The sequence below is a fragment of the Lampetra fluviatilis genome, chromosome 14 (assembly GCF_964198595.1).
Source record: "Lampetra fluviatilis chromosome 14, kcLamFluv1.1, whole genome shotgun sequence".
Classification (NCBI taxonomy): Eukaryota; Metazoa; Chordata; class Hyperoartia; order Petromyzontiformes; family Petromyzontidae; genus Lampetra; species Lampetra fluviatilis.
This window is the reverse complement of record NC_136288.1, coordinates 781,011-794,162: the sequence shown is the minus strand read 5'-3', so window position 1 is coordinate 794,162 and position 13,152 is coordinate 781,011. Positions and strand designations below refer to the sequence as shown.

Sequence of the window (13,152 nt, the reverse complement as noted above, 5' to 3'; positions counted from 1 at the left end):
GTGTGTCAACTGGTTAGGTTTTGGCGCTCCCTCCGCCCCCGCTCGGGATCGAATCCCCGTGAGGGAAATAGTATTTTGGTTTCATTTTCAAAGCAGTTCCACGAATGCCTGAATTAAAAGTATGTATATAATTGATTAATTCGGTAAAGTCACGTAAATAGAAATGAAAAGCAAACAAAATACAAAGGACAATATTTTTTCATAGCAACAAAAATAAAAAATGAATGGAAAATCATAAAAGCAAAAAACCATACAATAAAAACATACGAAGACAAAATTAAAAATTAATTGAAAATAATAAAAGCAAAAAACCTTCGCATTTTTAATTGTATCTAACTCTTTTTATTGTTGGTTTTTTTCTTTCATAATTTTCAATGCATTTTTATATTTATTTTATTTTTATTCTTTTTAAATGCATTTTTTATTATTTTTTGTTTTTTTATTTACATGACTTTACCTAACGAACCAAGAATATGAATTCCTGCAGTCACGAAAGTTTTAAGTAAAAAAATAGTTAACTTTTTTATTTACGTAAAAAGTGTTCTTTGACAGGGATTCTTACCCAGGCCGCTGCGGTGAAATGGCAAATCCTAACCACTAGACTACCAGTGAAGCTGTTGGAGGTGCCTCCACGTGTCCTGCTATCCTGGCACCTCCAACACCGGGAGCTCGCTCGAGAGTTGATGGTGCATTGGAATCTGTTCACGAGATTTACGTGGAATCGTGAGACCATAAGAGATGGCGACTGCCTGGGGAACACTTCAGTCAGCAATCGAAGATCAAGCCTGATGATGATGCGGGACAGCAGGACACGTGGAGGTACATCTAACAACTTCCCTGGTGGTCTGGTGATTAAAATTCGAAGCTCTCAGTGCTGCGGTCTGGATTCAGTTCCCTGTCACGGAATGAGGCTCTTGGTGTCTTTTTTAAAGCAGTTACACTTTTCCGTAAAGAAGAAAATAACTTTTTTTTATTGCTTCTAAAAAAGAGTTCCCTGACCGGGAATCGAACCCGGGCCGCGGCGGTGAGAGCGCCGAATCCTAACCACTAGACCACCAGGGAAGCTGGTTAAGGTGTCTCCACATGTCCTGCTGTCCTGGCACCTCCAACACCGGGAGCTCGCTCGAGAGTTGATGGATCAATGGAATCTGTTCACGGGATTGACTGTGGAATCGTGATACCATAAGAGATGGCGACTGCCTAGGAACACCTTCGGTCAGCAGTAGAAGTTCAAGCCTGGTGATAATGCGGGACAGCAGGACACGTGGAGGCACAATCACCAATTTCTCTGGTGTGTCAACTGGTTAGGTTTTGGCGCTCCCTCCGCCCCCGCTCGGGATCGAATCCCCGTGAGGGAAATAGTATTTTGGTTTCATTTTCAAAGCAGTTCCACGAATGCCTGAATTAAAAGTATGTATATAATTGATTAATTCGGTAAAGTCACGTAAATAGAAATGAAAAGCAAACAAAATACAAAGGACAATATTTTTTCATAGCAACAAAAATAAAAAATGAATGGAAAATCATAAAAGCAAAAAACCATACAATAAAAACATACGAAGACAAAATTAAAAATTAATTGAAAATAATAAAAGCAAAAAACCTTCGCATTTTTAATTGTATTTAACTCTTTTTATTGTTGGTTTTTTTCTTTCATAATTTTCAATGCATTTTTATATTTATTTTATTTTTATTCTTTTTAAATGCATTTTTTATTATTTTTTGTTTTTTATTTACATGACTTTACCTAACGAACCAAGAATATGAATTCCTGCAGTCACGAAAGTTTTAAGTAAAAATAATAGTTAACTTTTTTATTTACGTAAAAAGTGTTCTTTGACAGGGATTCTTACCCAGGCCGCTGCGGTGAAATGGCAAATCCTAACCACTAGACTACCAGTGAAGCTGTTGGAGGTGCCTCCACGTGTCCTGCTATCCTGGCACCTCCAACACCGGGAGCTCGCTCGAGAGTTGATGGTGCATTGGAATCTGTTCACGAGATTTACGTGGAATCGTGAGACCATAAGAGATGGCGACTGCCTGGGGAACACTTCAGTCAGCAATCGAAGATCAAGCCTGGTGATGATGCGGGACAGCAGGACACGTGGAGGTACATCTAACAACTTCCCTGGTGGTCTGGTGATTAAAATTCGAAGCTCTCAGTGCTGTTGTCTGGATTCAGTTCCCTGTCACGGAATGAGGCTCTTGGTGTCTTTTTTAAAGCCTTTACACTTTTCCGTAAAGAAGAAAATAACTTTTTTTATTGCTTATAAAAAAGAGTTCCCTGACCGGGAATCGAACCCGGGCCGGGGCGGTGAGAGCGCCGAATACTAACCACTAGACCACCAGGGAAGCTGGTTAAGGTGTCTCCACATGTCCTGCTGTCCTCGCACCTCCAACACCGGGAGCTCGCTCGAGAGTTGATGGATCAATGGAATCTGTTCACGGGATTGACTGTGGAATCGTGATACCATAAGAGATGGCGACTGCCTAGGAACACCTTCGGTCAGCAGTAGAAGTTCAAGCCTGGTGATAATGCGGGACAGCAGGACACGTGGAGGCACAATCACCAATTTCTCTGGTGTGGCAACTGGTTAGGTTTTGGCGCTCCCTCCGCCCCCGCTCGGGATCGAATCCCCGTGAGGGAAATAGTATTTTGGTTTCATTTTCAAAGCAGTTCCACGAATGCCTGAATTAAAAGTATGTATATTATTGATTAATTCGGTAAAGTCACGTAAATAGAAATAAAAAGCAAACAAAATACAAAGGACAATATTTTTTCATAGCAACAAAATAAAAAATGAATGGAAAATCATAAAAGCAAAAAACCATACAATAAAAACATACGAAGACAAAATTAAAAATTAATTGAAAATAATAAAAGCAAAAAACCTTCGCATTTTTAATTGTATTTAACTCTTTTTATTGTTGGTTTTTTTCTTTCATAATTTTCAATGCATTTTTATATTTATTTTATTTTTATTCTTTTTAAATGCATTTTTTATTATTTTTTGTTTTTTATTTACATGACTTTACCTAACGAACCAAGAATATGAATTCCTGCAGTCACGAAAGTTTTAAGTAAAAAAATAGTTAACTTTTTTATTTACGTAAAAAGTGTTCTTTGACAGGGATTCTTACCCAAGCCGCTGCGGTGAAATGGCAAATCCTAACCACTAGACTACCAGTGAAGCTGTTGGAGGTGCCTCCACGTGTCCTGCTATCCTGGCACCTCCAACACCGGGAGCTCGCTCGAGAGTTGATGGTGCATTGGAATCTGTTCACGAGATTTACGTGGAATCGTGAGACCATGAGAGATGGCGACTGCCTGGGGAACACTTCAGTCAGCAATCGAAGATCAAGCCTGATGATGATGCGGGACAGCAGGACACGTGGAGGTACATCTAACAACTTCCCTGGTGGTCTGGTGATTAAAATTCGATGCTCTCAGTGCTGCGGTCTGGATTCAGTTCCCTGTCACGGAATGAGGCTCTTGGTGGCTTTTTTAAAGCAGTTACACTTTTCCGTAAAGAAGAAAATAACTTTTTTTATTGCTTATAAAAAAGAGTTCCCTGACCGGGAATCGAACCCGGGCCGCGGCGGTGAGAGCGCCGAATCCTAACCACTAGACCACCAGGGAAGCTGGTTAAGATGTCTCCACATGTCCTGCTGTCCTGGCACCTCCAACACCGGGAGCTCGCTCGAGAGTTGATGGATCAATGGAATCTGTTCACGGGATTGACTGTGGAATCGTGATACCATAAGAGATGGCGACTGCCTAGGAACACCTTCGGTCAGCAGTAGAAGTTCAAGCCTGGTGATAATGCGGGACAGCAGGACACGTGGAGGCACAATCACCAATTTCTCTGGTGTGGCAACTGGTTAGGTTTTGGCGCTCCCTCCGCCCCCGCTCGGGATCGAATCCCCGTGAGGGAAATAGTATTTTGGTTTCATTTTCAAAGCAGTTCCACGAATGCCTGAATTAAAAGTATGTATATTATTGATTAATTCGGTAAAGTCACGTAAATAGAAATAAAAAGCAAACAAAATACAAAGGACAATATTTTTTCATAGCAACAAAAATAAAAAATGAATGGAAAATCATAAAAGCAAAAAACCATACAATAAAAACATACGAAGACAAAATTAAAAATTAATTGAAAATAATAAAAGCAAAAAACCTTCGCATTTTTAATTGTATTTAACTCTTTTTATTGTTGGTTTTTTTCTTTCATAATTTTCAATGCATTTTTATATTTATTTTATTTTTATTCTTTTTAAATGCATTTTTTTATTATTTTTTGTTTTTTATTTACATGACTTTACCTAACGAACCAAGAATATGAATTCCTGCAGTCACGAAAGTTTTAAGTAAAAAAATAGTTAAGTTTTTTATTTACGTAAAAAGTGTTCTTTGACAGGGATTCTTGCCCAAGCCGCTGCGGTGAAATGGCAAATCCTAACCACTAGACTACCAGTGAAGCTGTTGGAGGTGCCTCCACGTGTCCTGCTATCCTGGCACCTCCAACACCGGGAGCTCGCTCGAGAGTTGATGGTGCATTGGAATCTGTTCACGAGATTTACGTGGAATCGTGAGACCATGAGAGATGGCGACTGCCTGGGGAACACTTCAGTCAGCAATCGAAGATCAAGCCTGATGATGATGCGGGACAGCAGGACACGTGGAGGTACATCTAACAACTTCCCTGGTGGTATGGTGATTAAAATTCGATGCTCTCAGTGCTGCGGTCTGGATTCAGTTCCCTGTCACGGAATGAGGCTCTTGGTGGCTTTTTTAAAGCAGTTACACTTTTCCGTAAAGAAGAAAATAACTTTTTTTATTGCTTATAAAAAAGAGTTCCCTGACCGGGAATCGAACCCGGGCCGCGGCGGTGAGAGCGCCGAATCCTAACCACTAGACCACCAGGGAAACTGGTTAAGATGTCTCCACATGTCCTGCTGTCCTGGCACCTCCAACACCGGGAGCTCGCTCGAGAGTTGATGGATCAATGGAATCTGTTCACGGGATTGACTGTGGAATCGTGATACCATAAGAGATGGCGACTGCCTAGGAACACCTTCGGTCAGCAGTAGAAGTTCAAGCCTGGTGATAATGCGGGACAGCAGGACACGTGGAGGCACAATCACCAATTTCTCTGGTGTGGCAACTGGTTAGGTTTTGGCGCTCCCTCCGCCCCCGCTCGGGATCGAATCCCCGTGAGGGAAATAGTATTTTGGTTTCATTTTCAAAGCAGTTCCACGAATGCCTGAATTAAAAGTATGTATATTATTGATTAATTCGGTAAAGTCACGTAAATAGAAATAAAAAGCAAACAAAATACAAAGGACAATATTTTTTCATAGCAACAAAAATAAAAAATGAATGGAAAATCATAAAAGCAAAAAACCATACAATAAAAACATACGAAGACAAAATTTAAAATTAATTGAAAATAATAAAAGCAAAAAACCTTCGCATTTTTAATTGTATTTAACTCTTTTTATTGTTGGTTTTTTTCTTTCATGATTTTCAATGCATTTTTATATTTATTTTATTTTTATTCTTTTTAAATGCATTTTTTATTATTTTTTGTTTTTTATTTACATGACTTTACCTAACGAACCAAGAATATGAATTCCTGCAGTCACGAAAGTTTTAAGTAAAAAAATAGTTAAGTTTTTTATTTACGTAAAAAGTGTTCTTTGACAGGGATTCTTACCCAAGCCGCTGCGGTGAAATGGCAAATCCTAACCACTAGACTACCAGTGAAGCTGTTGGAGGTGCCTCCACGTGTCCTGCTATCCTGGCACCTCCAACACCGGGAGCTCGCTCGAGAGTTGATGGTGCATTGGAATCTGTTCACGAGATTTACGTGGAATCGTGAGACCATGAGAGATGGCGACTGCCTGGGGAACACTTCAGTCAGCAATCGAAGATCAAGCCTGATGATGATGCGGGACAGCAGGACACGTGGAGGTACATCTAACAACTTCCCTGGTGGTCTGGTGATTAAAATTCGAAGCTCTCAGTGCTGCGGTCTGGATTCAGTTCCCTGTCACGGAATGAGGCTCTTGGTGGCTTTTTTAAAGCAGTTACACTTTTCCGTAAAGAAGAAAATAACTTTTTTTATTGCTTATAAAAAAGAGTTCCCTGCCCGGGAATCGAACCCGGGCCGCGGCGGTGAGAGCGCCGAATCCTAACCACTAGACCACCAGGGAAGCTGGTTAAGGTGTCTCCACATGTCCTGCTGTCCTGGCACCTCCAACACCGGGAGCTCGCTCGAGAGTTGATGGATCAATGGAATCTGTTCACGGGATTGACTGTGGAATCGTGATACCATAAGAGATGGCGACTGCTTTGGAACACCTTCGGTCAGCAGTAGAAGTTCAAGCCTGGTGATAATGCGGGACAGCAGGACACGTTGAGGCACAATCACCAATTTCTCTGGTGTGGCAACTGGTTAGGTTTTGGCGCTCCCTCCGCCCCCGCTCTGGATCGAATCCCCGTGAGGGAAATAGTATTTTGGTTTCATTTTCAAAGCAGTTCCACGAATGCCTGAATTAAAAGTATGTATATAATTGATTAATTCGGTAAAGTCACGTAAATAGAAATGAAAAGCAAACAAAATACAAAGGACAATATTTTTTCATAGCAATAAAAATAAAAAATGAATGGAAAATCATAAAAGCAAAAAACCATACAATAAAAACATACGAAGACAAAATTAAAAATTAATTGAAAATAATAAAAGCAAAAAACCTTCGCATTTTTAATTGTATTTAACTATTTTTATTGTTGGTTTTTTTCTTTCATAATTTTCAATGCATTTTTATATTTATTTTATTTTTATTCTTTTTAAATGCATTTTTTATTATTTTTTGTTTTTTATTTACATGACTTTACCTAACGAACCAAGAATATGAACTCCTGCAGTCACGAAAGTTTTAAGTAAAAAAATTGTTAACTTTTTTATTTACGTAAAAAGTGTTCTTTGACAGGGATTCTTACCCAGGCCGCTGCGGTGAAATGGCAAATCCTAACCACTAGACTACCAGTGAAGCTGTTGGAGGTGCCTCCACGTGTCCTGCTATCCTGGCACCTCCAACACCGGGAGCTCGCTCTAGAGTTGATGGTGCATTGGCATCTGTTCACGAGATTTACGTGGAATCGTGAGACCATAAGAGATGGCGACTGCCTGGGGAACACTTCAGTCAGCAATCGAAGATCAAGCCTGATGATGATGCGGGACAGCAGGACACGTGGAGGTACATCTAACAACTTCCCTGGTGGTCTGGTGATTAAAATTCGAAGCTCTCAGTGCTGCGGTCTGGATTCAGTTCGCTGTCACGGAATGAGGCTCTTGGTGTCTTTTTTAAAGCAGTTACACTTTTCCGTAAAGAAGAAAATAACTTTTTTTATTGCTTATAAAAAAGAGTTCCCTGACCGGGAATCGCACCCGGGCCGCGGCGGTGAGAGCGCCGAATCCTAACCACTAGACCACCAGGGAAGCTGGTTAAGGTGTCTCCACATGTCCTGCTGTCCTGGCACCTCCAACACCGGGAGCTCGCTCGAGAGTTGATGGATCAATGGAATCTGTTCACGGGATTGACTGTGGAATCGTGATACCATAAGAGATGGCGACTGCCTAGGAACACCTTCGGGCAGCAGTAGAAGTTCAAGCCTGGTGATAATGCGGGACAGCAGGACACGTGGAGGCACAATCACCAATTTCTCTGGTGTGGCAACTGGTTAGGTTTTGGCGCTCCCTCCGCCCCCGCTCGGGATCGAATCCCCGTGAGGGAAATAGTATTTTGGTTTCATTTTCAAAGCAGTTCCACGAATGCCTGAATTAAAAGTATGTATATTATTGATTAATTCGGTAAAGTCACGTAAATAGAAATAAAAAGCAAACAAAATACAAAGGACAATATTTTTTCATAGCAACAAAAATAAAAAATGAATGGAAAATCATAAAAGCAAAAAACCATACAATAAAAACATACGAAGACAAAATTAAAAATTAATTGAAAATAATAAAAGCAAAAAACCTTCGCATTTTTAATTGTATTTAACTGTTTTTATTGTTGGTTTTTTTCTTTCATAATTTTCAATGCATTTTTATATTTATTTTATTTTTATTTTTTTGAAATGCATTTTTTATTATTTTTTGTTTTTTATTTACTTGACTTTACCTAACGAACCAAGAATATGAATTCCTGCAGTCACGAAAGTTTTAAGTAAAAAAATAGTTAACTTTTTTATTTACGTAAAAAGTGTTCTTTGACAGGGATTCTTACCCAGGCCGCGGCGGTGAAATGGCAAATCCTAACCACTAGACTACCAGTGAAGCTGTTGGAGGTGCCTCCACGTGTCCTGCTATCCTGGCACCTCCAACACCGGGAGCTCGCTCGAGAGTTGATGGTGCATTGGAATCTGTTCACGAGATTTACGTGGAATCGTGAGACCATAAGAGATGGCGACTGCCTGGGGAACACTTCAGTCAGCAATCGAAGATCAAGCCTGATGATGATGCGGGACAGCAGGACACGTGGAGGTACATCTAACAACTTCCCTGGTGGTCTGGTGATTAAAATTCGAAGCTCTCAGTGCTGCGGTCTGGATTCAGTTCCCTGTCACGGAATGAGGCTCTTGGTGGCTTTTTTAAAGCAGTTACACTTTTCCGTAAAGAAGAAAATAACTTTTTTTATTGCTTATAAAAAAGAGTTCCCTGACCGGGAATCGAACCCGGGCCGCGGCGGTGAGAGCGCCGAATCCTGACCACTAGACCACCAGGGAAGCTGGTTAAGGTGTCTCCACATGTCCTGCTGTCCTGGCACCTCCAACACCGGGAGCTCGCTCGAGAGTTGATGGATCAATGGAATCTGTTCACGGGATTGACTGTGGAATCGTGATACCATAAGAGATGGCGACTGCCTAGGAACACCTTCGGTCAGCAGTAGAAGTTCAAGCCTGGTGATAATGCGGGACAGCAGGACACGTGGAGGCACAATCACCAATTTCTCTGGTGTGTCAACTGGTTAGGTTTTGGCGCTCTCTCCGCCCCCACTCGGGCTCGAATCCCCCGTGAGGGAAATAGTATTTTGGTTTCATTTTCAAAGCAGTTCCACGAATGCCTGAATTAAAAGTATGTATATTATTGATTAATTCGGTAAAGTCACGTAAATAGAAATAAAAAGCAAACAAAATACAAAGGACAATATTTTTTCATAGCAACAAAAATAAAAAATGAATGGAAAATCATTAAAGCAAAAAACCATACAATAAAAACATACGAAGACAAAATTAAAAATTAATTGAAAATAATAAAAGCAAAAAACCTTCGCATTTTTAATTGTATTTAACTCTTTTTATTGTTGGTTTTTTTCTTTCATAATTTTCAATGCATTTTTATATTTATTTTATTTTTATTCTTTTTAAATGCATTTTTTATTATTTTTTGTTTTTTATTTACATGACTTTACCTAACGAACCAAGAATATGAATTCCTGCAGTCACGAAAGTTTTAAGTAAAAAAATAGTTAACTTTTTTATTTACGTAAAAAGTGTTCTTTGACAGGGATTCTTACCCAGGCCGCGGCGGTGAAATGGCAAATCCTAACCACTAGACTACCAGTGAAGCTGTTGGAGGTGCCTCCACGTGTCCTGCTATCCTGGCACCTCCAACACCGGGAGCTCGCTCGAGAGTTGATGGTGCATTGGAATCTGTTCACGAGATTTACGTGGAATCGTGAGACCATAAGAGATGGCGACTGCCTGGGGAACACTTCAGTCAGCAATCGAAGATCAAGCCTGATGATGATGCGGGACAGCAGGACACGTGGAGGTACATCTAACAACTTCCCTGGTGGTCTGGTGATTAAAATTCGAAGCTCTCAGTGCCTGCGGTCTGGATTCAGTTCGCTGTCACGGAATGAGGCTCTTGGTGTCTTTTTAAAAGCAGTTACACTTTTCCGTAAAGAAGAAAATAACTTTTTTTATTGCTTATAAAAAAGAGTTCCCTGACCGGGAATCGAACCCGGGCCGCGGCGGTGAGAGCGCCGAATCCTAACCACTAGACCACCAGGGAAGCTGGTTAAGGTGTCTCCACATGTCCTGCTGTCCTGGCACCTCCAACACCGGGAGCTCGCTCGAGAGTTGATGGATCAATGGAATCTGTTCACGGGATTGACTGTGGAATCGTGATACCATAAAAGATGGCGACTGCCTAGGAACACCTTCGGTCAGCAGTAGAAGTTCAAGCCTGGTGAGAATGCGGGACAGCAGGACACGTGGAGGCACAACCACCAATTTCTCTGGTGTGGCAACTGGTTAGGTTTTGGCGCTCCCTCCGCCCCCGCTCGGGATCGAATCCCCGTGAGGGAAATAGTATTTTGGTTTCATTTTCAAAGCAGTTCCACGAATGCCTGAATTAAAAGTATGTATATTATTGATTAATTCGGTAAAGTCACGTAAATAGAAATAAAAAGCAAACAAAATACAAAGGACAATATTTTTTCATAGCAACAAAAATAAAAAATGAATGGAAAATCATAAAAGCAAAAAACCATACAATAAAAACATACGAAGACAAAATTAAAAATTAATTGAAAATAATAAAAGCAAAAAACCTTCGCATTTTTAATTGTATTTAACTCTTTTTATTGTTGGTTTTTTTCTTTCATAATTTTCAATGCATTTTTATATTTATTTTATTTTTATTTTTTTTAAATGCATTTTTTATTATTTTTTGTTTTTTATTTACTTGACTTTACCTAACGAACCAAGAATATGAATTCCTGCAGTCACGAAAGTTTTAAGTAAAAAAATAGTTAACTTTTTTATTTACGTAAAAAGTGTTCTTTGACAGGGATTCTTACCCAGGCCGCGGCGGTGAAATGGCAAATCCTAACCACTAGACTACCAGTGAAGCTGTTGGAGGTGCCTCCACGTGTCCTGCTATCCTGGCACCTCCAACACCGGGAGCTCGCTCGAGAGTTGATGGTGCATTGGAATCTGTTCACGAGATTTACGTGGAATCGTGAGACCATAAGAGATGGCGACTGCCTGGGGAACACTTCAGTCAGCAATCGAAGATCAAGCCTGATGATGATGCGGGACAGCAGGACACGTGGAGGTACATCTAACAACTTCCCTGGTGGTCTGGTGATTAAAATTCGAAGCTCTCAGTGCTGCGGTCTGGATTCAGTTCCCTGTCACGGAATGAGGCTCTTGGTGTCTTTTTTAAAGCAGTTACACTTTTCCGTAAAGAAGAAAATAACTTTTTTTATTGCTTATAAAAAAGAGTTCCCTGACCCGGAATCGAACCCAGGCCGCGGCGGTGAGAGCGCCGAATCCTGACCACTAGACCACCAGGGAAGCTGGTTAAGGTGTCTCCACATGTCCTGCTGTCCTGGCACCTCCAACACCGGGAGCTCGCTCGAGAGTTGATGGATCAATGGAATCTGTTCACGGGATTGACTGTGGAATCGTGATACCATAAGAGATGGCGACTGCCTAGGAACACCTTCGGTCAGCAGTAGAAGTTCAAGCCTGGTGATAATGCGGGACAGCAGGACACGTGGAGGCACAATCACCAATTTCTCTGGTGTGGCAACTGGTTAGGTTTTGGCGCTCCCTCCGCCCCCACTCGGGCTCGAATCCCCGTGAGGGAAATAGTATTTTGGTTTCATTTTCAAAGCAGTTCCACGAATGCCTGAATTAAAAGTATGTATATTATTGATTAATTCGGTAAAGTCACGTAAATAGAAATAAAAAGCAAACAAAATACAAAGGACAATATTTTTTCATAGCAACAAAAATAAAAAATGAATGGAAAATCATTAAAGCAAAAAACCATACAATAAAAACATACGAAGACAAAATTAAAAATTAATTGAAAATAATAAAAGCAAAAAACCTTCGCATTTTTAATTGTATTTAACTCTTTTTATTGTTGGTTTTTTTCTTTCATAATTTTCAATGCATTTTTATATTTATTTTATTTTTATTCTTTTTAAATGCATTTTTTTTTATTTTTTGTTTTTTATTTACATGACTTTACCTAACGAACCAAGAATATGAATTCCTGCAGTCACGAAAGTTTTAAGTAAAAAAATAGTTAAGTTTTTTATTTACGTAAAAAGTGTTCTTTGACAGGGATTCTTACCCAGGCCGCTGCGGTGAAATGGCAAATCCTAACCACTAGACTACCAGTGAAGCTGTTGGAGGTGCCTCCACGTGTCCTGCTATCCTGGCACCTCCAACACCGGGAGCTCGCTCGAGAGTTGATGGTGCATTGGAATCTGTTCACGAGATTTACGTGGAATCGTGAGACCATAAGAGATGGCGACTGCCTGGGGAACACTTCAGTCAGCAATCGAAGATCAAGCCTGATGATGATGCGGGACAGCAGGACACGTGGAGGTACATCTAACAACTTCCCTGGTGGTCTGGTGATTAAAATTCGAAGCTCTCAGTGCTGCGGTCTGGATTCAGTTCGCTGTCACGGAATGAGGCTCTTGGTGTCTTTTTTAAAGCAGTTACACTTTTCCGTAAAGAAGAAAATAACTTTTTTTATTGCTTATAAAAAAGAGTTCCCTGACCGGGAATCGAACCCGGGCCGCGGCGGTGAGAGCGCCGAATCCTAACCACTAGACCACCAGGGAAGCTGGTTAAGGTGTCTCCACATGTCCTGCTGTCCTGGCACCTCCAACACCGGGAGCTCGCTCGAGAGTTGATGGATCAATGGAATCTGTTCACGGGATTGACTGTGGAATCGTGATACCATAAGAGATGGCGACTGCCTAGGAACACCTTCGGTCAGCAGTAGAAGTTCAAGCCTGGTGATAATGCGGGACAGCAGGACACGTGGAGGCACAATCACCAATTTCTCTGGTGTGGCAACTGGTTAGGTTTTGGCGCTCCCTCCGCCCCCGCTCGGGATCGAATCCCCGTGAGGGAAATAGTATTTTGGTTTCATTTTCAAAGCAGTTCCACGAATGCCTGAATTAAAAGTATGTATATTATTGATTAATTCGGTAAAGTCACGTAAATAGAAATAAAAAGCAAACAAAATACAAAGGACAATATTTTTTCATAGAAACAAAAATAAAAAATGAATGGAAAATCATAAAAGCAAAAAACCATACAAT

The 13,152-nt window shown here is 40.7% G+C and overlaps 10 non-coding genes across 10 annotated transcripts; all 10 read right to left on the bottom strand.

The window, feature by feature from the left end:
- Window positions 1–990: 990 nt before the first annotated feature.
- On the bottom strand, window positions 991–1,062 carry TRNAE-CUC (transfer RNA glutamic acid (anticodon CUC)). The gene has a single exon. It is a non-coding gene; the product is annotated as a tRNA-Glu (tRNA).
- Window positions 1,063–2,280: 1,218 nt separating this feature from the next.
- On the bottom strand, window positions 2,281–2,352 carry TRNAE-CUC (transfer RNA glutamic acid (anticodon CUC)). Its single transcript has one exon. It is a non-coding gene; the product is annotated as a tRNA-Glu (tRNA).
- Window positions 2,353–3,568: 1,216 nt separating this feature from the next.
- TRNAE-CUC (transfer RNA glutamic acid (anticodon CUC)) lies at window positions 3,569–3,640 on the bottom strand. The gene has a single exon. It is a non-coding gene; the product is annotated as a tRNA-Glu (tRNA).
- A 1,218-nt stretch (window positions 3,641–4,858) lies between these two features.
- Window positions 4,859–4,930, bottom strand: TRNAE-CUC (transfer RNA glutamic acid (anticodon CUC)). The gene has a single exon. It is a non-coding gene; the product is annotated as a tRNA-Glu (tRNA).
- A 1,217-nt stretch (window positions 4,931–6,147) lies between these two features.
- TRNAE-CUC (transfer RNA glutamic acid (anticodon CUC)) lies at window positions 6,148–6,219 on the bottom strand. The gene has a single exon. It is a non-coding gene; the product is annotated as a tRNA-Glu (tRNA).
- Window positions 6,220–7,436: 1,217 nt separating this feature from the next.
- Window positions 7,437–7,508, bottom strand: TRNAE-CUC (transfer RNA glutamic acid (anticodon CUC)). The gene has a single exon. It is a non-coding gene; the product is annotated as a tRNA-Glu (tRNA).
- A 1,217-nt stretch (window positions 7,509–8,725) lies between these two features.
- On the bottom strand, window positions 8,726–8,797 carry TRNAE-CUC (transfer RNA glutamic acid (anticodon CUC)). Its single transcript has one exon. It is a non-coding gene; the product is annotated as a tRNA-Glu (tRNA).
- A 1,219-nt stretch (window positions 8,798–10,016) lies between these two features.
- Window positions 10,017–10,088, bottom strand: TRNAE-CUC (transfer RNA glutamic acid (anticodon CUC)). The gene has a single exon. It is a non-coding gene; the product is annotated as a tRNA-Glu (tRNA).
- Window positions 10,089–11,305: 1,217 nt separating this feature from the next.
- On the bottom strand, window positions 11,306–11,377 carry TRNAE-CUC (transfer RNA glutamic acid (anticodon CUC)). The gene has a single exon. It is a non-coding gene; the product is annotated as a tRNA-Glu (tRNA).
- Window positions 11,378–12,594: 1,217 nt separating this feature from the next.
- Window positions 12,595–12,666, bottom strand: TRNAE-CUC (transfer RNA glutamic acid (anticodon CUC)). The gene has a single exon. It is a non-coding gene; the product is annotated as a tRNA-Glu (tRNA).
- Between the last annotated feature and the right edge of the window lie 486 nt (window positions 12,667–13,152).